The following is a 26,726-nucleotide window of genomic DNA, read 5'->3' on the forward strand; positions in this document are numbered from 1 at the left end:
TCAAGAAAGAAAACTCAAGGAAAAAAAATTATCATGAACATATGCACAAGCATCTTGTACAAAACATTAGCAAAAAGAATCAGCAATACATAAAAAGATAATACTTCATAACCAGTTATAGTTCATCTCAAGAAAGCAAGATAGTTTAACATAAAAGCAATCAGTGTGATGTACCTTATTAATAAGCCAAAAGTGAAACTGATGATAATCTCCAAAAATGCAACAAAGCATTTAACAAAACTCCACCAAAATTCATGATAAAAGCTCTCAAAAACTATGAATAGAACTTCCACAATCTGACAAAGGATATACACAAAAAACCTATCATCATATAAATAACATAATATAAATAACAGTACAAGTAACATAATATAAATAACAGTAAAAGACTAGATAATTTCCTCCTAAGATTGGGAACAAGACAAGGATGTCCACTCTCCCCACTTTTATTCACTGTAGTACTAGAGGTCTTAGCCGATTTAATAAGTTTAAAAAAAAGAAAAGAAAAGAAAAGAAAATCATCCAGATAGGAAAGAATACGTGAAACTTCATTATTTACATTTCCTGGATATGTAAAAAAATTCTAAAGAATCTATGGAAGAGCTATTACAAATAAGTGACTTTAGCAAGACAGTATACAAAGGAAATATGCAAAAATTAATTGCACTTTGATGTGTTCTCAGAAAACATTTAGAAACTGAAAATTTTTTCTAAAAAAAAATCATTTTAATGGCATCAAGAAATACTTCAGAATAAGCTCAATAAACTGTACAAGATCTGTATACTAAAAATCACAAAACACTACAGAGATAAACAGGACAAATAAAAGGAGATATATAATATTCATAGACTGAAAGACTTAGTTTTATTACAATGGAAATTCTTTCCAAATCAATCTATAAATTCAATGCAATTTCATACAAAGTATCAATGCTTTTATGTAGAAATTGATAAGCTGATTCTAAAAGTTATAGAGAAAATCAAATTTGTAGGTAATTATGTAAAGAATTTTGGATTTATCCCAGGTTTGCAAGGCTAGTTTAACATTTGAAAGTCAATTAATGTCATCCATCATATAAACAGGCTAAAAAAGAAACATTACAGTATCATTATCAATAGATGAAGAAATATCATTTGACAAAATCCAATGCCCATTCATGATTTAAAAAAAAAAAAAAAAAAAAAAAAAAAAACTCTCAGTAAACTAGGAATATAGGAATAGAAACTTCCTCAACTTGATAAAGAAGATCTTGAAAAAGGCAGGCACAGCAGTTTATACCTGTAATCCCAGCACTTTGAGAGGCCAAGGTCAGTGGATCGTTTGAGCTCAAGAGTTCAAGACTGGAAGTTGTAGCTAATACAATAAGACAAGGAAAGGAAATAAAAGGTGCAATGATTGGGAAGCAAAAATAAAACTTTATTTGCTTGCAGATGACATGATTGTCTATGTAGAAAATCCTAAAGAACTGACAAAAAAAAAAGTACCTACTGGAACTAATCAGTGTTTTAGCAAGGTTCCAGGAAATAGGTTAATATACAAAAGTCAATCATTTTCCTGTATACCAGCAATGAACAAGTAGAATTTTAAATGAAGAACATAATAAAATTTACATTAGCACTCTTAAAAAATAAAATACTTAGACATGTGTCTAACAAATTATGTGCAAGATCTATATGAGGAATATTACAAAACTTTGATCAAAGAAACCAAAGAACTAAAGAAATGGGGAGATATTCCACAAGAAGATTCAGTATTGTCAAGATGTCAGTTCTTCCAGACTTAATCTATAGATTCAATGCAATCTCAACCAACATTCCAGAAAGTTAGCTTATAAATATTGACAAACTGATTCTAAAGTTTATATGGAGGGGCAAATTACTCTGAATGGCCAACACAATATTGAAGGAGGGAGGAAAGAGGGAAGTAAGGGTTGGAAAACTACCTGTTGGATACTCTGTTCAGTAACTGGGTGGTGGGAGCAACTGTATCCCAAACCTCAGCATTATACAATATACCCATGTAACGTAAGTGCACATGTATCCCCTGAATCTAAAATAAAAGTGGAATTTTTTTTAAAAAAAGAAAGAAACAGACTAAATGCTCATCAACTGAATAACAGTTAAGTAGATGTTTGTACGTTCATAAATAAAAAACAAAAAGTCACACACACACACATACACACAAGTGTATCACTCTGTGAGGATGCTGATAATGGGGAAGGCTATGCATGTATGAGGCAGGGAGTATATGGGAAATCTCTTTCCTCTCAATTTTGCTGCTGTGAACCTAAGACTACTCTGAAAAATAAAGTCTAATTTGTAAAAAAACATTTAATCAATACATTTAAACAGGAAATCATACTAGTGGTAAAAATAAAATTTCTCAGAGAACTATGGCTAATGAACAGTTATCTATTTTAGTGATTTGACTATTATGAATTTGTAATTTCTTACTATCAACAAATAGGTCATTTAAAAACAAAACACATTGCAATTCCACTAGGAATCCATTAGAATGGCTAAAATTAAAACACTATTAATATCAAGTGTTGACAGGGATGTGGAGCAACTCACACAGTGTAATTAGGAGAGCGAAAGGGAGCAAACAGTTTGGAAAGCAGTTGGCAGATTTTTTGGCAGTTAAAGATATATCTGCCATATGATCCAACCATTCCACTTCTAGCTATTGACCCAAAAGAAATGAAAGCTTTCGTCTACACAAATTTGCATACCAAAATGTGGCTAATAGCTTTATTCATAATAGCTAAAAGCTTGAAACAACCTAAATACCCATTAGCAGGTAAACAGAGAAACAAATTGTGGAATATACATTTGATGGAACACAACTCAGCAATTAAAAGGAACAAATTTCTAATCCCTGCTATAATAGGAAGGAATTTCAAAATACATTATCCTCCCTGAACAGAAGAAGCCAGACACAAAATAGTATATATGAATCTATTTATTTTCAAAACTATAGAAAGAATAAATGTAATTTCTAACGACCAAAAACAGGTCAGTGGTTGCCCAAAGCCTGGAGTGGGAGGGACTGATTGTGAAGGGACACAGGGCAACTTCTGGGGTGAACGAAACATATGTATTTTTAGGTTTGGGGTATTTTGTTCTGTTTTGTTTTGTTTTCTTGGTTTTGTTTTGAGACAGGCTCTCACTGTTGCTCAGGCTGGAGTGCAGTGGCGCAATCTCAGCTCACTGCAATCTCTACCTTCTGGATTCAAGCGATTCTCCTGTCTCAGCCACATGAGTAGCTGGGACTACAGGCATGCGCCACCACGCCTGGCTAGTTTTTGTAGTTTTAATGGAGACAGCGTTTCTCCATGTAGGCTAGGTTGGTCTCAAATTCCTGATCTCAGGTGATCCACTAGCCTTGGCCTCCCAAAGTTCTGGGACTACAAGCGTGAGCCACCCCACCAGGCCGAAACACATGTATCTTGATTGCAGTAGTAGGCACACATGGGTTATTCATTTGTTAAGACTCTTGATTTCATTGTATGTAAATTACACCTTCATCTAGGCCAAATGGCCATTAATAAGAAGATAAATAAGACAGTGATGGGAGATAATGCATTACATACTGAGAACAAATGCTGCTACATCATACAGGTGAAGATTCTGACAAAGCAATAATTAAAGAACTGGAGCTCTGGAGAAAGATCAAGACCAGAGAGTCATTTGTAGAAAAATCAGAGTTGACGACTTCAGATTATAAGAATCATCCAATGAAGAGAAGAACATGAGAGCAGTCAGTCAAAGCTCAAACCTTAGGGGAAACAAAATCTATAAACTAAGAAGACAAGTCAGGGAAGGAATAGCCAGAAAAGTAAAAGTAAAGAAGAAAGGTAAAATGACCTGGAAATAAAAGGAGAATTTCAAGGAGCTACAGCAGGAAAAATAATGTAGACAGAACCTGGAGAAGAACATAAAAGGAAAATTACATGTACTATCTATACATTTATATTTGACTTTGAAGAAGCAGTTTCAGTGGTTAGTGTGTTAATGTGGGTAAAAAATACACTGCAGCAAGCTAAATAGTAAGCGGAATGGAAGGAGGGGAAATAAGCAGGGACTGCTCTTTCTAGACAGCCATTCATAAAGCCAAGAGTAGAACAGCCTATGGCTTGAGGAATACAAGGATGAAGAAAAGATGTGTTACAATGTGGTGAATTTTAACTTGGACTAAGAGGAAGCTTCTACAGTGAAAGGAATTGTTTAAATTTCAAGGAAAGCAACGATTGATGAAATAAGATCTGAGAAAAATTGTTGATTAGAGATAAGCTCTGTGAATTAATGAACACATTTCTAAAAAATGCAAGATCTTTGCCAGGTTTTTATGAACACTTTGGAGAACTGGACCACATGTGTAAATGTTAGATAATTGTAATCAATGATGGAACTAATGAAGCTCATCAGAAAAGATGGCTGCCAAGTCAGGCATTGACTCCGCCTATCACTGGCTACTCCTAACATCATGGAGTGACAGTAATCAGCCACCTAAGAACACTTAAAAATGAAGGTACACACTATTGTGACACAGAATAGTGAGATCAGATAGTCATGTAACAGATAAAAAAAGAATTCAAGTTCTCACCTAATTTTTTAACACATTGAAACCTACTACATGACAGGCATTGCACTAAGTGATAGGCACATAGACCAGAGAACAAGTGGAGACTGGGGTCTGGGTACTCATTCTCCAGATTTCCTTCTTTCTATAACACAGTTCCATCCCATGAACAACTATCACAAGGCAGCTCTCTCCTCAGCTAATATAAGACATAGCAACTACCCCGTTAAGAGGGAAATCCAAGCACACAAACAATTTTAATTCAAACATCACTGAAGGCAAACTCTAGTATAGAGTTGGAACAGAAGTATGGAGACAGAAAATGATGAAGACAGGGAAGAATTCATGGAAGTCCTGAAGGGTGCATCTTGAAGGATGAGAAATATCTAATTTGAATCCCTATTCTGAGTAATACTAGAAACTTAAATCTGGTCATTTTAGCCAATTTAGGGTTTTCTTAGTCACATTAAGGTTTGCCCTCTGCTTTTCCTCCCCAGAATGAAGTTTGAGTTCTAGGGGAGACATTGAGCCAGGATTTCAGGGGTGGGAATGTCTGGGCTTCAGATGTTGGAATTTCTGCACTCTGTCAATGCATGCACTAACTTTTTGTCCCAAGACCTAGTTTTTGCTCAGCTAATTTTCTTGCCCTTCTCAGGCATACTGAAAAAGTGCACCTGTTCTTCCACACAACTCTGAGGGCAAACAGACAACCCAGAAGGGAGTTGTGGGAAGAGTCAAGCTAGCTCTGCCTGGTCATATCATGACGTCATTTTTCCTTTCTGCCTCAACAGAACTAGCTTGGAAGCAAGAGGTGAAGCTGAGGAGTGGGAAGTAGAAACTTGAGGTTTGTCACCACTTCTGAGGGGCTGGGTTTCACCAGTGGGAGGTGCTAGACGAAAGGATACGTGGAAACTTCAGGCACCCCAGATTTCCTTCTTTCTAGAATACAGATTTGCTCCCTTGGTCTACCAAAAGCCACAGCTACTACAATGCAGCTCTCTATTCAGCTACAGCCATGTTCTCCAGGAACTGGTGGCAGTTCCCTCCCGTGACACCTTCAGGACTTTGCTGCCCCTCCCCCATCATTCCCAATTAGATTTCCCTTTGTAAGTTTTCTTTTAATAAACTCAGTTCAGTTTCTCTAACTGAAATGTGCCACCTGATCTCCACCAAGACTCTAACTGATACACAGCAGAATTTCATAACCATCATTATACATTTATAAAATACATGGACAAACGCTTCTTTAATGGAAAATTTGTATCATTTTCCCCTTGATCTTATATTTCCATTCCATTTTTCTCATGAATTTTTTCCTAACAAATATATGCTTGATAGTCTTTTACTCAACATTTCAGTAAACAATTTTCTATGCAATAAAAATATGTATATAAATGGGAAGGTTTACCTTGTTTTTACTTCATATGACTTCATGAAATAAAAATGAACGATATGCCGAATACTATCAAAATTTTTTCTGAATTGTCATTACAGCTATGAATCCACAATTTATCAAGCATAAATATAAATTTTGATTTAAACATGATTAAATGTAATAAATTTTTATTGGAAATGCATCTTTTAATGAAAAAAATGATGATTTTTCTCCCAATTAGTTTCTGTTTCCATGGATAAATATAACTTATAGCTAGAGTGATGCAGGGTTCAGAGTAAATCAATAGCAAGTCTTAAAAAGGGTTGGGCCACAGGAAGTTCAGAGCTTACAAAAGGTACATTAATTCATTAATTAGTGTTATTAAATGAATTTTTTTTTTTTTTTTTTTTTTTTTTTTTTTTTTTGAGACGGAGTCTCGCTGTGTCGCCCAGGCTGGAGTACAGTGGCCGGATCTCAGCTCACCGCAAGCCCCACCTCCCAGGTTTACGCCATTCTCCCGCCTCAGTCTCCCGAGTAGCTGGGACTACAGGCGCCCGCCACCTCGCCCGGCTAGTTTTTTGTATTTTTTAGTAGAGACGGGGTTTCACCGTGTTAGCCAGGATGGTCTCGATCTCCTGACCTCGTGATCCGCCCGTCTCGGCCTCCCAAAGTGCTGGGATTACAGGCTTGAGCCACCGCGCCCGGCCAAATGAATTTTTAAGGAGTAGAACCAACAAGACATTTCTGTTATAAGTATATGGCAAAAAAATAAATAAATAAGTGAGCAGAAAAGAGGCTAGTAGAGACCAGGATATTTGTGCTTACAGTGAAAATAAAATAGAGGCTTAAAGTATACAATAATCTGGCAGAAGCTAATGAAAATGTTTTTCCTGTGGCCCTGAATAAATGTTCAAAAAATATAAATACAAACTTAACACTAATATGTGATCCTTTTTCTAGAAAACACAGTATTGCTATTTGGGAAGTAAATATATAGTTTTCACTTTCTCCTCTTTGAAATTGTGCAATAAAGGCAGCTAAGGCACAGACTGAGGTCTTGATTTTAGTAGGCTTCAAAGATTCTCAAGTCCCTTTTTTGGTTGTGCTGAAGATTCTGTATATGTTGCAGGGAACACTTCCCAGTGAGATCCAGAGAGAAAGTTTTGGTTTTGGTTTTGTTTCTTAGAGGTGGAAGAAGGAGGGCTTGAGAAAGGGCAGATATGGAAGAACTAGACCCATTCTTAGACCAGGCAGCTCTTCCTAGACACTCTTAGGAAAGAGTGTGAATGGGAACTTGAGTATCTGGAAAGCCTTTTAACACCCTGTGTGCCCCCGTTCCAGTACCCTATACCCCATGGGGAAACTTTTGCTGGCCCCCAGGGGATGATCTCCAGGTGTGACAAAATTAAGTACAGCATCACCTGGAAAAAGGAAGGAAAGGTCACTGCTTAGACAAATCATTCAGATTTACACTGTTCTACTTTCCTTAGACGTGTTTTCTTTTTCCAAGCTGCTAATACCGAACAGCCAAAGAACTATGAGCCCAGTTAAGAATGTGAAACTGGATCTTTTGTATATTCTAAGGCCAAGTCTACACAATAGCAAAGTGTCGGATGTTTTGTCTCTACATTGCCAAACATCTGGATTGAATGAAAATTCGACTAAATGGGCTTGATGTTCCTCTTGTTTTCCTTCTTAAGGGTGTCATTTACTCCTTCTGGCCGTGAAACACCCTTTGATATCAGTAGCAGATCTGAGCACGAAGTCAACTGCCTACCCAGAGAGGAAAAGAAAGGAAGTCTTACTCAATCTTTCCGTGAATTTTCTTCTTTTTTCTTTTTCATTATTTTTCTTAAGCTCTTTCAGGGACTTCAAAGTTCAGGCCATGTCACTCTCCCTAATCCATCAGAAAAGGGCCAATCAGGTGTTCCTGTCGTCTGCCAACACAATATTGCCTTTCAGCCTCCATTTAAGGGCTAGTCCTCTCCCCTGCTCACTCTCCCTCACGAAGGTGGGTGAGCCCCTGCTCCTTGGTAATTTCCTCACCCTTCCGGGCTCACACTAAGATAAAGGGAGGCAGCCCCAGCCATCTCAAAGCTACACGTTAAACAAAGCAACATAATGAGCTGCATTTTGTTGAGGGCTCTCCAGGTCCCCCAAATCTTTCTCAAATGTGATTGTTTATAAAATGTTTGATAAAAATAAATGATGCTTTCAATTTAAACAAAATTTCACACTGTTACTGGTTTTAATAACAGTTTTGACAGATAAGATTTTCATCATCTGTTTTTTCTTTGTGAAGCCTTCTTCAATAAACTAAAAATGCTTTAAACTAACAGATGTGACTATAAAGTAAGGCTCGAGTGTGAGACATCAGGAGCTAAAGCTTGTCAAATGCTTCAAGATAGAAATTTATCCCTAGCGTAAGCATCTCCTGGGGATCAGGAAAGTCAGGAACCTCACGGTTGCTGGTTAACGTGTGAAGCTTGTTTCAGCAGCAAGATGCCATTTATTCCAAACCGGTCATCTATCTACAGTTGTTCCTCCCTGTCTGCCTTCTGGATTTCTACTATTCAGCTATCAGAAACCTGTTAAGAAGTCAGCCCAAATTTGTTAGAGCTGATGTTGACATCTGACAAACTGATGATTCACAATTATTTTTCCATCAGCTCAAAAATTATTTGAATTTTCAGTGATACTGTGTTTACAATAAAGAAGTTATTTTTGTTTACTTTAAAAAAATACACACATATATATATTTATATTTTAACAGAATTGAAGGCTTGAAACTAAGTACTCTGATTTTGAAATAGCACACTTGCCTCCAAAATAAATGGTTTGGGGCCAGGCACGGTGGCACAAGCCTGTAATCCCCGCACTTTGGGAGGCCTAGGCAGGCAGATCACTTGAGGTCAGGAGTTTGAGACCAGCCCAGCCAATGTGTTAAAACCCCATCTCTATTTAAAAAAAAAAACAAAAAAATACAAAAATACAATTAGCTGGACCTGGTGGGCCGTGCCTGTATTCCCAGTTACTTGGGAGGCTGAGGCAGGGAGATCACTTTGAGCCCAAGAGACAGAGACTGTAGTGAGCCGAAATCATACCACCGTACTCAAGCCTGGGCTACAGAGTGAGACTGTCTCAAAATAAATAAAATTAAAGAAAACGGTTTGAAGGAACATTTTTCTTCTTTTTTGTGGTGTCCTTTTATGTTTTAAGCTGTTATTCTTGTAGAGAAATACAACATTGAGAGGCATATTGGCAAATTAGTTTAATAACAAAAGTAATCCTAAAGCTTAGGTAAATCAAGGGGTAATATTACAGAAAGAATATTTTTTCTTAGACCTTGTCATATTCTAAATGAAATAACCCTATCACATCAAAAAAAGTATATGTTGAAATTTATTGGCATGACCTAACAATTAAAACAAGAGACTAAGAAATACTGATTTTCATTTCCATCTTTCCCACTAATATATGCATACACACAAACACACACACACACACAGGCATATACATATACATTTCATTACGTTATTTAATCCACAATGTTATACTTTCCCTTGAAACACAAAGCATTTGACTTCCACATTGTAGAGTTAATGAGTGAGTTATACGTCACTTCATATCTCACTAGTCTTCTGCTTCTTGTAATGAAATCTGTGAATGGGCCAGGCACAGTAGCTCATGCCTGTAATCCTAACAGTTTTAGGAGGTCAAGGCAGGAGGATTGCTTGAGCCCAGTAGTTCAAGACCAGCTTAGGCAACATAGCAAGACCCCATCTCTACAAAAAAGTACAAAAATTAGCTGGGCATGGTGGCTCATGTCTGTAGTCCCAGCTACTTAGGGGGATGAGGTGGGAGGAATGTTTGAGCCCAGGAGGCAGAGGTTCCAGTGAGCCAAGATTGCACCACTTACTCTGGGAGACAGAGTAAGACCCTGTCTCAAAAGGAAAAAAAAAAAGAAGAATTATGCTAATGACTGCATTTGTAGGCCCACAAGGCCTCAGTATATGGCTATCCCTGACAGAAGCAAAATCTTGCTCCTCCTTTCTGAAAAGATCTAAGGAAGTTTCTCTGCCAAAAGAGGTACTCACAAGGATCATGACAGTGTAGGGCTAAGGGGTAGAGCTATGTTGGACAGACTTTGACCTGAGACAAGCTGGGAGACCTCAAAGCAAGACATTGCATGAAGGAGCAGAGAGCTTCAGTGAGAACAGAGGAGAAGATCTGAGAAAAAGGCTGAGAACAGCCCCCAGCAAGAGTAGTCAGGCAGTCCAAAGCCAGTGTCCAAAGGTCCTGTCTAGATCAAACTAGGATTGGGCAACAATTGGAACGAAGTGGCACTGGAGTAGAGGCGAATTCAGAGCACAGGGTCTAGCTGTGTTCCTCAGGGAGGAGGCAAGATCTAAGCTCCTGGGAGAGAGACTGGGAGAACCAAGGAGAGCTTCAGAGCTCCAGTCCTTGCTAGAGCCTGAGATTCTGGATACAGTGTCCAAGCTGAGAGCAGCATGGGGGATAAAGCCGTCAGTCAATAGGATGGATTGGGTTGCGGTGTGGGAGAGCAGGATGGGGAGGGGTTAGACACACTGGGACTCAGGCAGCTTGCGCTTGGGCTTCAGTGCTCGTGCAGCACATTGATGTATAACTATGCCTTCGTGGGTCTGTCTCCCCTGCTAGGATCTGAACTCCTTTGAGCGGAGCTGTGTTGTATCTTTGTTTCTTTGGCACCCAAGTAGTGTCTCCACAGAACAGGAGCTGAATTTGGTGCCTCTAAATGAGTGAATACAGGGCCCAGAGTGAAAAATGAGTGAATGAGTAACTATGAAACCACTCTCAAAAGTAAAAGGGCACACAATTCTATTTGGCACTTGGAACATACTCTTACAGCAGAATTCTGTCTTTAGATCATAAAGAGAGTTATCTGATGGTGGTGGTGACATGCTTCTCTATATATGAACACCAAAAGACTTAAATTATAGCCCTGTACCTTTATCTTTTATGGAGGCTACAACCATCTTGATTATTTCTTACCTGTCAGCTGTACAAGACATGTGTTATGGTCAGAAATGGAACTATAAAGAAGATAAATTTAGCGTTAACTAAATTTAACTATAGCAATTAAGAATATGGCTCTTTTTTTTCATTTCAACATATCAGAGGCTAACCTTCTATCATTTCATCCCTTTTTCCAAGCTCTGAATGAACTTGGATCCATTCTTCAACCTTTTCTGCCCCGATCATTGCTCGGCTCGGCGCAGTTTAAATGATCGTTCTTCCTTCTCCTCTGTCACTCTCTTTGGCTACTTCTTCCTCCTACCTCTAAATATTTTCACTTTTATGTATTTGTCAATCAGCCATTTGCTCATTTATTCATCCAACAAATATTAATTCAGCTCTATGGCAAGTACTATCCAGCTGTTGAGTATGCAAAGGTAAAAAGATACTATCTTTGCCTTCAAGAATAGCCCAGTACAATGAGAAAGACCCACTCCTACTCATAAAGACATACGTAATAGGATAACGTCTTCTACCGCTTTCCCTGTCCTATGGAAGAGTTCAGTCTAGCTCCAGCTAATGCCTCTTTGGAGAGAAGCAGGGACTTCCTCTTTTTTTTTTTTTTTTTTGGTATCACCACCTTGAGCTCCACACCTAGGGTTGTTGTAAGACAGACGAGGCCTGGGCAGGGTCTTGGGGAATACACAAACCTAGCTCTAGAGTGCCATATTAAATGCTGTTCAAAGATGGCTCATACTCATGGTCAATGAGAAGGGCTGCTGGGTGCTACGTGGGCTTCCATGAACTTCACCTGGGTAGGGGGCAGAGAGTGCCTTCCCTGGTAGAGATCTGTAGCTCCTTCACCTCCTGCTCTCTATTTCTATAGTGCCTCCTCCTCCTCCTCTTACCCTGCCCCTGGGGATTTATAATTAAAACTATGAACTAGATTTGTCTCTGAAGGCAGCAAAACTCACTCAATAAGTATGCATTCAAATCTTTCTGATTTACACTAAGACCAGAGGATTCTCACATATTTTTAGCATTTGTTCTGGGTGACTCATTGTCTAGCTGTCTAGTCCTGGGATAGGGAAAAGGGACGGTTGCAGAGATCAGGAGGACGTCCTCAGGAAACAAGTAAAGAAATGCAATTACCTCAAGGATAGGAAAACATATCTATTAATATATTAAATATATCAATGTATGGAGATATAACCCCTCTGCCTTTTTATGTAAATGGCTAAGTAACATTGCATTAAATGAGAGAGTTGGAGGAACTGGGGTGGGGAGTCCCCATCCAGTCTGCCAGGAGACAAAGTCTTGATCCTGCCAAAGGTTCTAATTCAATTTCTTTCCATACTTTTACTTCTCTGTTTCATGCAAGCCAGCACTTTTTCCTCGTCTATTCTTTTCTTAATCCCTGCAACCTGGTTTCCATTTTCACTGCAGTACTGAAACTAGGCTCTTAAAGGTCACCAAATGCTTTCTATCTGGCAAATCCAGGGGATATTTCTCAGTCTTCACTTTCCTTTGAGTCTCTGAAGCCATGGTCCCTGTGCCAGCCACATGGTTACAAGTACCAAGTTCAACATTTGCTTGTCCCCTAACCAAGATGATTTTGAACAGCAAACCATGGGTGGTTTGGTTGTGAAAACGATAGGTACTTAGAAGGATTTTTTCTTTAAGTGTTTTTACAAACTACACTCTCTTCCCCTAGATAATGCTATTCTATCTGAGTGGGGGCAGAGAGGTGGAGAAGTTGTGTCTCCTGTCTGTTGATTACTGGTCTACAGAAACAAACTCCTGGAGCCTGAAGACCTCTATTCTCATCTCAGCTTTACAATCTGCCTTTTCATGCAACCTTGGCAAATTACTCAGCAGTTTCATTTTAAAGACAGAGGTGATAACATGTGGGCGGTGGCAAAAAAAAAAAAAAAAAAAAGAAAGAAAAAACTGATAGATCACAAACAAAGCTGATGCTCCAGTGCACTGTACCGATCTGGGTTCAGAGGAGGATACATAGCCATTTCCAGGACAAGGCCACTCCAGCAAAGAATGAGCCATCACACAGTGCACCTCAGGGCCTTAGGAGCTGCTGCAACTTTTCTCTCAGTGCAACTCCTGCATCCAGGGCAAGGAATGGGAAAGAGAATAAAAGGGAGAAGCCAAAAGCAAAAAGGTGGTCTTTGTGGGGCAAGAAACTCTACTTAGACTTCAGTCAATTGTTCCACCTACTGTTGCCCATGAGAACAGCCCGTGTGCCAATTTCCTTTGAAAATTTTTAGGCTTCAACAACCTCTCCTTACAATTTGGAGGCATCAGCTTTCAATCCTCTGTTAAGCTTGTTTCCCCCATTGCAGAAAAAACAACATGTGCAAACGTTCCCCAGCACTTTTCTGCTTAACTAAAGAGACCCCCTTTTCTTGTTCGCATGAGGAATAAAAGAAACTCATTTTTAGTTGTACAGAGCTAGCTCACTTGAAGCTTTCATTAAGATGTATTTTTACTAGTTAATACAACCATGCGCAATGAAATAACTTTGCAGAATCTAAAGAATTTATATTTTATTGATCAACAATAATGAATGATCTCTTTTGCTCTTTTGCCTTCCATTGCATTTAAATTGCTTTTTTTTTTTTATTTTTCTTTAATACTATCTTCTTTCCTTTTGCATCTTGAGCACTAGTGGTGAATATCCCACCAGGCTTACTCAGTGCTCAGAGCTTTCCTCTTTGTACTCACCACTGGAGACTCCTCGTGTTCAGGACAAGCATTATGACCTCCACAATGACGACATCTCTATTACTTATTCCCCAGTGGTGCCTCAGTCTTGTAGGGACATTCAAAATACCCTGACTTCACCTGAGTATAGAATCACATTCCATTCAATTCTATAGGAGGAGAAAGAGAAATGAAATGAGTATCTATGAATGATCTACCTTGTACCGGAGTCTGTGCTGATATTTTATACATCATTGTTCCTATTTTTCAAGTTACAGAACTGAAGCATAGAACACTGACATCACTGAAGGTCACCCAGCTAATAACAAACAAACAACTGATATGGCCAAGTTCCTTGCTGAGATCTGTCTGATCCCCATGTCCATGAGTTTTTTTTACCATGTTACTTTCCTTGAAAGTATAGCATACAATCATTCCTTCATTTCACTCAAGAAAGGAGATCAACTTCTTTGTATTAAATTTGGAGTTCACATTTTTTGGAATATTAAGACGATTTTTTTAAACCTGATAATTGATGTCCAGGACTAATTTGCTGAATTTACTGAATACGTCTTGAAAGCTTTCTTAGTACTGGTAGCTGCTACACATCTGGCTGGCAAAAACAATCAGGATACACTAGTGGTCATCAAAAAGGTTGCCATCTTTTTTTCCCTAATTCCAATCTCTGTAACATATGGTCTGCACCACACACTAATCTCCTTAAAATTCCATTTTCATACTAAAAATCTTTTCTTAAGCACATACTCTTTGCCACGATGTGTGCCTTCTACTTGAGTTACCAAAAAGATTCAGGCACCTCTAACCTCAAGGAACAGACATTTGGGTCAGTCCCTCATACAAAACCATCAATGACTTCCTGTCAACCACCTTGAACCCAACCTTCTCTGCAAACCACTTATTCCAGTGTTTAGTCATCCTTCTCTACTCTAAACTCATAGACTGTGACTGCCATGCCGTTTAGTTGTTATAATTGTCTCTTATATGTTACTTTTATCTCCCAGTGACACTATAATCTACTTAAAAGCAGGGCTCACTGCTTACAATCATTCTTTTTAGTCATACACAAGACAAGGGATTACTTCTTTGGCTTTGAATCCAGAGAATTCTTTCATCTTGTGATGATTTTAAGAACTTTAAAAGATTTGTTGATTGGTATTTAAGGATTAAACCCAACACTAGAGAATTTTCCTCCTGGTTAAAAAAAATCCACTTAATTCTTTAATACAAAATAATCACTGAGATTTTTGATAAAAATTGATTTTAAAAGATGTTTGTATGGGAAGAGGAGAGAAAGCATTGTTGGTCATATGACAGCTAAGATTTCACCTTGCTTCTTTTTAATCATCAACTATCATTTTGGTTTTCCTTACACCAAATTGCATCTGAAATTTTGCTAATCAGCCCAAAACTGTATGCCCATTATTATGCTATTTCAGAGAAACGTCAGGCCAAATCCTTGTGCAATTTTCTTATAATAACTATACTCTTATATTATTTTGCTTTTGAGTATGAGAGAAAGGAAATATTTCACTTTAGGCAAAGCTATCGGGTAAGGGAGTTTGCTTTCTTGACCCCACCCCATTTTGCTATCTGTGCCCCATGGCCTGCCATTGGACAGAGGCAGCTGAAAGGACCCAGGGGACTGGGCCTTATCTGTCCACTGGGCCAGGCTGGCTGCTCCTGATAAGCTTCAGTGGCTAAAAAGTTTGATTTGCCCTGAAGAATATAGCATCTGATGGGGAGCACAATGGGTCGACACTGGTGGGGGAAATAGTATCTACTTCCTAACACATGGCCATGGATGCACTGTGGTAATGAAGGATCTAGGAGCAGGTGGAAATAGAATTCCGGAGTGGCAGCCAGCACCAGAAAAGTTGGCCAATAGGTGGATGAGACTTAATCCTTGGCCTATCTGGTTCAGAGACTTGGAAATATAAGACATATCTTCAAGCCAGTGGACTAGAAAACCAGTGAGTCACCAGCTTAGTCACATAGATCCAGGGAAACAGATTAAAACTTCAATTAAGCGCCGGGCGCGGTGGCTCAAGCCTGTAATCCCAGCACTTTGGGAGGCCGAGACCGGCGGATCACGAGGTCAGGAGATTGAGACCATCCTGGCCAACACGGTGAAACCCTGTCTCTACTAAAAAATACAAAAAACTAGCCGGGCGAGGTGGCGGGCGCCTGTAGTCCCAGCTACTCGGGAGGCTGAGGCAGGAGAATGGCGGGAACCCGGGAGGCGGAGCTTGCAGTGAGCTGAGAGATCTGGCCACTGCACTCCAGCCTGGGTGACAGAGCAAGACTCCGTCTCAAAAAAAAACAAAAAACAAAAAACAAAAAACTTCAATTAAGCAAAATAGGGTCTGCAGTAAGAATAACTTGGGGCTCCAATAATTCCTAGAGAATGAAGCAAGTTCATCTTGTGAGTAAGACTAAGTGGTCTTCAGGGCTCCAGAAATTTAGGAGGAGTTGGATTTCGGCTTACCTATACTACTAGTAAACCACAATGCAATAATAATGAGGACACATACATTAATGCAAGACACTATCCTTACAAGTACATTCTTTTTTTTTTCCCCTCCCAAAGAGACAGGACCTTGCTCTGTCACCCAAGCTGGTGTGCAATGGCCTGATAACATCACATTATAGCCTCTGTCTCCTGGTCACAAATAATCCTCCCATCTCAGTCTCCCAAGTAGCTGGGACTGTGGGTGCACACCACCACACTGGCTAATTTTTAAGTTTTTTTGTTTTGTTTTGTTTGTTTTTTTAGAAACAAGGTCTCATTATGTTGCCCAGGCTGGTCAACATAAACTCTTGGTCTCAAGAGATCCTCCCACCTCAGTCTCCTGAGTAGCTGGGATTACAACCACGTATCACCACACCCAACCTATAAACATGTTCTAACTGGAGCCCTCCAAAGTGTCCAACAATGCTGCCTAGGGTCAAGTTCCAAGGTGGGAGGCAGTTTTTGAGGCCCTCAATTCACATCTTCTGCTTTTGCCTACTCAGAAGACAGAATCAGCACAGAGATTTACCTGTTCCAATGTAATGTCCATTTGGTTGGTTTTCTTTGCACCAAGGATGCAGGCAGAATAGAATAGCACAGGGACCAACAAACTATGGCCCATAAGGCAAATGTGGCCCATCACTTGTTTTTTTTTTTTTTTTTTTTTAAATAAAGCTTTATTGGAACAGAGCACCGTAATTTATTTACATATTATCTAGAACTTATTTCACACTGCAGTGGCAGAGCGAAATAGTTGTGACAGACTGCATGGCCTGCAAATCCTAAAATATTTACTCTCTGATCTTTTATGGAAAAAGTTTACTGACTCCTAAGGTAGTGCATAGTGGGGCCAGACTATCCACTATTCTAAGAGCTCTGTTCTTACCCTTATTAAGCAGCTAAGTTTAGGCAAATCACTTTAACTCTTTATGCCTCAAAATTCTCATCATTTAAACTGTGATAATAATATAATTTCCTTCATGGAGTAATCAGTCCTCCATATCTATAGGTTCTACATCTGTAGATTCAACCAATCATGAATCAAAAATATTTTGGCCGGGTGTGGTGGCTCACGCCTGTAATCCCAGCACTTTGGAAGGCTGAGGCGGGCGGATCACGAGATCAGGAGATCGAGACCATCCTGGCTAACACAGTAAAACCCCGTCTCTACTAAAAACACAAAAAATTAGCCGGGCGTGGTGGCGGGTGCCTGTAGTCCCAGCTACTCAGGAGGCTGAGGCAGGAGAAAGGCGCGAACCCGGAGGCGGAGCTTGCAGTTAGCCGAGATCGCGCCACTGCACTCCAGCCTGGGCCACAGAGCCAAGCTCTGTCTCAAAAAAAAAAAAAAAAAAAAAAAAAAAAAAAAATTGGGGGGAAATATTTTGTCTGTGCTTAACAGGTACAGGCTTTTTTTTCTTTTCTTTATTCCATAAATAATACACTATAGAAAGTATTTATGTATCATTTACCTTATATCTGATATAAATAATCTAGAGATGAGTTAAGTATACAGGAAAATGTGCATAGATTATATGTAAATACTATGTCATTTTATATCAAGGACTTGAGCATCCACTGATTTTGGTATTTGCGGGGTCCAGGAACCAATCTCCTACAGATACTGAGAGAAGATTATAGTTATAAAAACTTAATGCAATCATACATGGAATGTGCCTAGCACAGTGTCTGGCATGTAAAAAGTATCATATAATAATGAACAATTATTGCTATCCATCAGGTAACAGCATTTTCAGAATTGTATTCAAGCAGAATTTGTTTCTAATATAGAGCCTATAAAGTAAGAGTGCACTCTTGATAAAGGTACCGATACAGGCACTGGCCAAAACCAGTTGAATCTGGATAAGGTACTTGGTTTTAGTATTGTCAATATAAAAATTTTTAAAAAGATCACTTATCATTCTTTATTGCTGGGGAATCTCCACAGTATCTTGTAAATTGCTTTAAACAGGTACTTAAAGTTTTCTGTTGGACTCTGTCAAATGCAGATAAGGGTCATGAAGGAAAAATTTACATTTCATCAGTATTAAAAATTTATTAAAACTCATGAAAATGTATTTTATTGTGCTTTTTTTGATGTTTTATATTACAATCCCTGCGACATACTTTGAAAAATATTGCTTCACCATTGCAGCTTAAACCTTCAAATTCTCTCTTCAACTCAGAATGCCATTAATTAAATTCCTACTTCTAAGGAACCATAAATGCAGTAATCTAGACCCTGATAAAGGCTTTAAAGTTGTCCCATAGGATACTTGGGGTGGAGAAAGATGGAACATTAGTGTCAAAGAAGCCTACTATTTGATTCTCAATATAATTAATAAACTCTTCCTCTCCCCCACAGCAATCTGCTAAACCTTCAATTCTTATTTGCATTGAAGCAAAAGATTTAGTTACCTACCTAACAGAAAAGGGGGGAAAGATCTGAAAACGGCTTTAAGTATTTAGTAGTTTAAACCCTGCATAAATTGGAGATTTGAATAAAAAATCAACCCTGGTATTTTTCTATGAAAATGGTGAACAGAAGGAATATATGTGCTCAGAGGAATAGAGTTTTATGCCAAACATCAATCAACCCGGCTTTAGAAGACTATTTATAATACTGTGGGGGATCTGGGCAGTTGCACTTCACACTGTGAGGACCAATCCATGACATTAGATCGTGAACAATTGAAGTCTTTACAAATAATTAAAACTCTGTTTGAAAATGGAGATGTTTTCCACAGCTTTCCTGTGTATGCATGATGTCATCGATATTCAAGAGTGTAAATATTGACTAGTTATTGCTGGTAGCCAGAAGGAGCAAAATCCCCTTTGAAATAATAATGTGGAGTGTGTGTATATAACATATACATATGTATGCACACACATATGCATAGAGATGTTAAATATATAGTCATATAGGGAGAGAGAAAATATAGATTTCACTTTATATGACAGTTGAATAGCTATACTTTAAACAACCTATGTTCACTGCCAGTACAGTTCTAGTGTGACTGTGTATGTATGTATGTGTGTGTGTGTGTGTATGATATGCAAAGAAAACGCAAAAATATTTCTGAATTTTTTTATCTGTGTTTTTGGTTTTTTTTCTTAACACGATAATGAGAGATATTATAAAGAGCACCTTTTGTCTTTAAAAAAAACCCTCTTCATTGTTTAGCTTACTATCTAGAAATAGAAGATTTTAGAGCTTGCATGGATAGAATTAATAATCTTATCTCATTTTCATAATATTTTAAGCTCACCTTAAATCCTTTTGGGGTGGAAGCAGAGTACCATTAATACATAAATTAAAATCCTGAAAATGGCTCCTTCATTTGACAATTTTTCATTTAAGAGACATGGGACTTAGGACATTTTTGAGATTTAAAAAAATCCCTCCAGATTATTATTTCAATTGGCTCATTTAGCTAAGAACAACTAAAGAGATCAGCACACTTTGGCAGTGTGAAGATACTGAAGAAACAAAAGCCATTTCCTTTCTCCATGGAGCTTCCAGTTCCGAGCCAGAGGTAATATACTTGCGTGTGTGGGTTTTATCAACTATAGAATGGGGCTTTCTACAAGAAGTCATTGGGTGATGCAAACAATAAGTGCAAAAAGAGAAAAGGAAGCAATTTGTACAGGTGAGAGCTGACAGGAAAGAGGTAAGCCTCACCTATGACAAAATGAATTGTAGGTGCTGGAACACTGGAGTAGGAGAGAGGATGGCAGTGCAGATCAGAGAAATGTCATTAACAAAGAGGTGGGGGAGGGGCATGCGCGCAGTAAGTTGGGAGAAATAAAAATCAGAGAGTAGAATGAATTTGAGACTATGAACTAGATAAATTAAGATTTATGGTCTTGGTTAGGCACGGTGGCTCATGCCTGTAATCCCAGCACTCTGGGAGGCTGGGGCAGGTGGTTAATCTGAGTCCATGAGTTTAAGACCAGCCTGGACAACATGGTAAAACCTTGTCTCTCAAAAAAAAAAAAAAAAAAAAAAAATCTAGCAATTAGCCAGCTATGGTGGTGCACACCAGTGAGTCCCAGTTACTCAGGAGGCTGAGGTGGGAGGATCACTTGATCCTGGGAGGCAGAGGTTGCAGTGAGCCATGGATGGCACCATTGCACTCCAGCCTGGGTGACACAGCAAGACCTGTCTGAGAAGAAAAATTAAAAATTAAAAAAAGACTTATGGTCTTATGAGTGGGCTCTCAGTTCCATTTCTGGCTTTACAAGATTCCCACTCAATCAAAATTCCACATACAAAATGGAGTGAAGAAAAGCTTTGCATTTACTTAGGAGGTGAAAGAACCATGATAATGTTGGCCCATCCATTTTAACTATGTTAGTGAACACTAATGTTTGTTCCTTAAGTGATTTGCTCTCGTGTAGGTAGGGAATGCATTTCACACATCTTTTAGACTCTTCACCGTATGGACCAAGAGCTGGACTGACTGACTACACGTCGATAAATTATTTCAGGCCACTATATTGGATATATTGAATAGAGTGAGTGAAATCTCCCTCGCGATCTTCACAGATGACTGGAGTCCACAGAAGTCCCTGACCCCCAGTGTTAAGGAGGCCATTATGTATACAGGTTATTATTAGGATAGGAGATATCGTCTGGAATTAAAGGCACCACCGGTCAAATTGGCTGGTACCAGATTCCTGTGATATCTTTGTGCTGTCAACACATACAAAGAGAAGTGTGTGAAAATTATTCAGCCAAAGAATAACTAGCCTAACAAAGAGAACAATTCTGGACAAAAAGTAATCCCGTTTGATTCCAAGAGTAATCCAGTCCACGGGGCAGCTTGGCAAATCCCGCACTTGAAATTTTGTTTTAGAAACGCTTTATCTGACAAGGCAAGAATTCCTCCTAAGATGACATAGAGAATTCAGGCCCCAAGCCTGGAAGTCTTGCTCTGAGGCCCATCAGCACGGAAACAGGCCTATTGGAAGGAAATACTCCAGATATTTTCTTTTTCCTGATGCCTGTGTAGACGTGTTTCCTTGCAACTCCTTTCAGTGGGCCTGAATGCGGGAAAGCACCAGGGGGAGCTCACACATCTTCCTTCTTTTTCTCCCCCTCTTACAGAAGGTTGGCTCTTGTATCCTAGCAAAAGGGTGGGTCAAAAACAACAACATGCATGAAATGATTCACAAAGGTAAACAAAGGCAATTCGTTCTGTAAAAATACTCTAGATTCTTTCTGAGGACTGGGCACTACACTGCTCATATTGGACACACCTAAAGTCAGCATTCTGCCAACTCAGCGGGCTTTAAGATGGAGCCTCTTAAACCTCCTGCATCAAAAAGACATAAGGGAATGTCCCTGAGAAGTGCCTGTGTCTCCTTTTAAGAGAGAGGGAGGGATTGATCCTGCCTCCTTGCAATTCGAACCGGCATTTTCCAGAACACTCCAATTTGAATCACAGTGGAGGGTCATGGGAAGGATTTGGCACAGGGGAGCCTTGGGTCTTTGGTTTTCCGCATTGATCAATGGGATTGATTTTTACTGTTTCTGCTTTTGTTTTAAAAGAAGAGAATTAGTTCCTTTTTCTCTCTCTCTCCAGGATTGAAAACACGAAGGCAAAGAAGAGAAACTCACAATATGTCATTAACTTTGGATTATCAGTATTAGTGGAGAGAGAATCAGTGGTGCAAAGAATCCTAAAGGACTAGCTCATCCGCATATCGACTTCCTGATTATGTGTTACTGACACTAACATTTCGGAGTGTGGAGACCCTGCCCCATCTGGGGAGAGGGAGAGACAAAGACCCCCTGCTTCTGGTACTTAATTCACACATAATGTCCTCCAGTTACTGCTTCCAAGAATTAACCTATTTCTAATCTTAAATTTCAATCTGCTGATCACAAAATCATAGCGATCCTAGCCCTGAAAGACACTTCATGAGACCATGTGACCAACTTTCTGACGCAGGTGAGATATCATTGTTTAGCATTTTATTTTATAGAGGAAGTCATTGAGATTCAGAAAGGAAAATTAAAGAGGTCGAGTCTCAGTTGAATGATTTTTCCCCGTAGATTAAAAATCCATTCAGTATCCAGCTCTCCGTCCCCACCTACCCCTCCAATAAGGCTGTGAATAGCGTTTTCTATATCCCAAGTCTAAACTTTGAGCCACTGGCAACCGTTAGAAAGAAAGAGATGAATCATAAGGGATTGTGGAATCGTTAGAAATTGAGGTAGCTGAACACCTAGGGGAACGCTGGGCTTGATTCAAAACTCTCATCAAATGTGGGTTTCTCCTGGGTGGGAGAACGCTGAGCCGCAGGGGAGCTGCGGGGCCAGCCGAGGAGCCGGCGGCCTCTTGGGTCCCCAGTGTCGCGCGACAGCACGACCCGAGACAAGGCACCTGGTGCTGATGCCAGGCGGAGGCCCCGCGTTGCGAGGCCGGCGGCGACAGCGCCTGGCGGTCGGTTCCGGGCGGGGCTGAGGCGCCGGGTTCCCGCGGCCGCGAGGCGGGGCTGGAGGGCGCTGCGGGCTGCGGGGAGGCTGCGGGGGAGCGCGGGGCGCGCGCGGAGCCCGACTCGCAGGAAGATCGCGTCGCGCCAGGCACAGGCGGGGGACCCGCGCTCTAGGAGGGCGCACCCAGAGACGCACTGAGGGCCCAGGGGCTGCGGTCGCGGCCGCCGTGCGGGGACAGGCTGACTCCCAGCCGCCACCCAGCCAAGTCCGCGCGGGGTGCTGGCGGAGATGTCGCATGGGAGGCTTCTTCAACGAGGTGCAAATCTAAGCCACCTCGCCTGAGTGAATGAAGGGACGGCGCGGGGCGCGGGTGGGGTTCACCGTGACAAAAGCCCAGTGCCTGGTTCAAACTTTTTTTTTTTTTTTTTTTTTTTTTTTGCCCGCAGGATTAGAACATCCGAGATTAAAATGTCTCACACGTCAGTGCAGCAGAATTTCCCTGCGACTTCGGTGGCGGGAGAGCAGCACCTCTCAGGGACAGCTGTGCGCGTCCCTCGGGCCCCACAGACCGCACCATCTGACCTGCGGGAAAGGAAATCTGAGCTCCGGAATTTGAACGGCCCCACGCACGCTCATTCCCGGATATATCTCCTAGAGGACCGTGATTTTTCCACCATTAGAGATTATTTAGGGAGATGTCCTGGATGGGACAGGTAGACAAATGACCCGAGGAAAATGCAGGAAACTCTACATTTTAGACGCTTAAGTACCAGCAGTCTGGGCCCCGGGGCAGGGGCGGGGGACATTACCCACGGGGAACATCACACCCCCGGAGCTCCTGGCATTTTCTGAATCAGTGAATGTGCGCGCGAAGAAGAGTGTGGGGAAATTTTCTGAACATGGAATTCATATTCCTGAAACGTTAAGTCGTGAAGTGGGTGCTTCAGCTGTCCCCAGCTTTAGGATTTTAACCCAGCTTCGGTTTTAATCACCAAGAGTAATTCCTTATAATCAAATCAGCGAAAGCGTTTCCATTACCTATTACTGGTGGGGAAAGATTCCGTTCCCCCAGCTCATTGTATCGGTTCTCGGATCCAAGATGTTAATTATTGGCCAGGCATTCCCAGGGGGTTAATACGGTCCCCCTCGACACCTTGCCTCGTACCAGAGACACCAAAAGTTGCTGCTGAGGGATAATGGAGGATGGAAAAAGTTGGTCATGAAAAACCTCTTTTATTCTTACTTGCAAGCTACCCTTTAGATGTTCTCTTTTTTTGACATTAAATGAAGATTACTGAATTGATAACTTTTGGGTTTTCTCTGTCACACTAGGTTCTTTTTCCCCCTGCTTTGTAAGGTTTTTCTGGTTTTGGTTTTGGTTTTTGGGGGAGGGGAAGGGGGAAGTGGATAGGGAGATGAAAGGGTGTTCTGTTACTGGCTTTATCCAAATCCTGTTAGGTCTTGTTCTTCAACGTAATGTGGAATGGAGAAGTTGCATAAGTACATGACTGACAAACAAGGTCTCTTAGAACAGAGTTAAGGAATAGGAAATATAATGTGTCCTGGAGAAAAAGAAAAAGAAAACCCTTAGTATGACACACTGGTCTTTAACTAGAGGACACATGAATATGTAAAGGAGAGGCACGCATCAAATAAGGTGCGCCTTGCTGAGCCCTCCCGTCCCCACCCCCCAAGTATCAAGAACTTTACTTACGTTATCTCATCGAATTCTACCCACAACCCAAGAGGAAGGGCGATATTTTTAATTCGGATTTTTACAGATTAGAAATTTGTATCTCAGAGGCCCAAAGTAAATTGCCTGAGGGCATATAGCTACTTAGGACAGAATTAGAATTGATTAAAGAGTCAAGAATTCCTTGAGAATTAGTGTTTTAAACTCTCGATTAGTTACCAAGGGAATCTGAGAAATTAATTAACTTCGGGGGGATCTTTAGATTAGTGGGGAAATTAGGTTAAGCCCAAAGAAAGACAAGTCCATGAATCTTCTTGTTATCTATGATGTGGTTTGGGGAAAGGTGTGACAATTTGAGAAAACTGAAAAGTGCTCAAATTCCTTTAATAAGGTTCTATTTAAACTGATAGAGCTGCTAGATATAATTAGGCAGATGTCCATTTTCTTTTGGAAGCTTCTATTATTTGAGGAGAAAACCGAAAAGCTTTAGACCATTTAAATTAAGGACAATTTGAATTTTAGTTGGAAAGCAGACAAACTGTCTGTATGATTGAGTTTAAAAGGCATGGAAAGGCTATTGCAAAGTACTGATCCCACTCAATGAGAGCAAGCACAGCTTTCAAGTGAGACAAGACCTGGCTATGAATTTGAATGGTGACTGTGCCTAGCTGTGTGACCAAGGGCAACTTTCTTAACCTCTCTGGGCTTCGGAGTCCTCATCTGTAAAATGAGACAAATAAGCCCTTGCAAGACGCTTGTGATGATAAAATATAAGAGTATGGGTGAAAGTCCTTAACAGAATGCCTGATGTGTAGTAGATACTCAACAGACTTAGCAATGTTTCATTTAATTAAAGCATTTGAGAGCAGGAAAGGGAGCACCACTAACTTCAGCTCTTCAGCAATTTTGTCTGGGGCTGGCTCTGGGGGATAGACTTGGATTCTCACAAGTATGTGAATCTGCAGTTACTTCCTTGAAAGGACAGACAGTTATAAAAGCAAGCAATGAAGTCTGGGAAGGTGGAGGAGAATGGTTATGGAAAGTTATCCCCACATCAAAAGTCTTCCGGATCTCGAGATCAATCAACAACACTTTCAGAAACAACAAGAAATTGAGGCTGAAGCAAAATACCCCCTGTATAATTTTTAAGTCAGTTAATAATGAAGGTGTAAGTAAAACAGAAATGTCTATGTTCTTACTTAAACCCTGAACAACTATATTTTTTTTTAGTGTTTTTTAATAGAGATATTGTAATCATTTTTTAAGAAACAATTTTTGCCTAGTTACTGTTTACTATTGCCCTGCCAAAAATTACTTATTACTTTGGGGCTTATGTTTGAATAGAACTGTGAAATCTTGCTTTAAAAAGTACTATGAAACAATTCATCAAAATGTTTTCCTCTGATGTTTTCTACCAGGTAAAGGCAAGATTACTTCTGGAGATTTTCTTTGAAAATAATGATTTTCTTTTCCTGAATTCCATGTATTATGAAAGTAATACATGCTCATTGTGGACAACTTAGTATAACATGAGAAAACAAGCTATAAAGAAGCAAACGAGAACAGCCTTATTCTCACCAGTGAGAGTTAATCACTTTTAATATTTTGATCATTTCTTCCAGTCTTTTTACCCTTTATTTTTTTAACCTTGGTATGAACCTATGGAGTATAAAATTGTGCATTCTTGTTTTTATATTTATTTTCTCCCATGTAACTAAAAAGGATCTGTAACATTTTTAGTGACTGTCTAATTTTAGATCATACCAATACAACACAATTCTCTATTGTTGAATGTCTGTGGGCCTCAGTTTTTGCTATTGGAAATTATGCTAAATGAAAATCTGTGTGCATAAATCTTTGAGTTTAAGATTATTTCGTTAAGATAGACTTCCATAGCAAAAATTACTAGGTTCATATAGTACTTCTAATGCTTTTGAAATATATTGTCAAATTGATTTTAGCAGTTTACAGTCCAAGCAGCAATAGATGAAGAGAGCTGTTCTCTCCTAATGCTTCTAGCAGTAGTGACTGATACCACAGCCACAAAAAAAAAAAAAAAAAAAAAAAAAAAAACTTTTCTAATTTGATAGGCTAAAGAAAAGATTTTGTTGTTTTATTTGTATTTTTGGAGGGCTACTGCCGTGGAACAGCTTTTCCAGATGTTCATTAGCCATTTTCTCTTTTGTGGACTATCTATTACTGTCCTTTGCCTGTTTTTCTATTGAGGCCTTAATTTTTTTAATTCTATTTATATAAACCCCATGTATCAGCCCTTTGTTGTAACTGTGGCATTTTTTTCCCATTTTACTTTTTGCTAATGTTATTCATGATTTTTGATACATAAAAATGTTAAAGATTTATTTAGATAAATGTATCAAGTATTTTTAA

This window comes from Macaca thibetana, chromosome 18 (genome assembly GCF_024542745.1).
Source record: "Macaca thibetana thibetana isolate TM-01 chromosome 18, ASM2454274v1, whole genome shotgun sequence".
Classification (NCBI taxonomy): Eukaryota; Metazoa; Chordata; class Mammalia; order Primates; family Cercopithecidae; genus Macaca; species Macaca thibetana.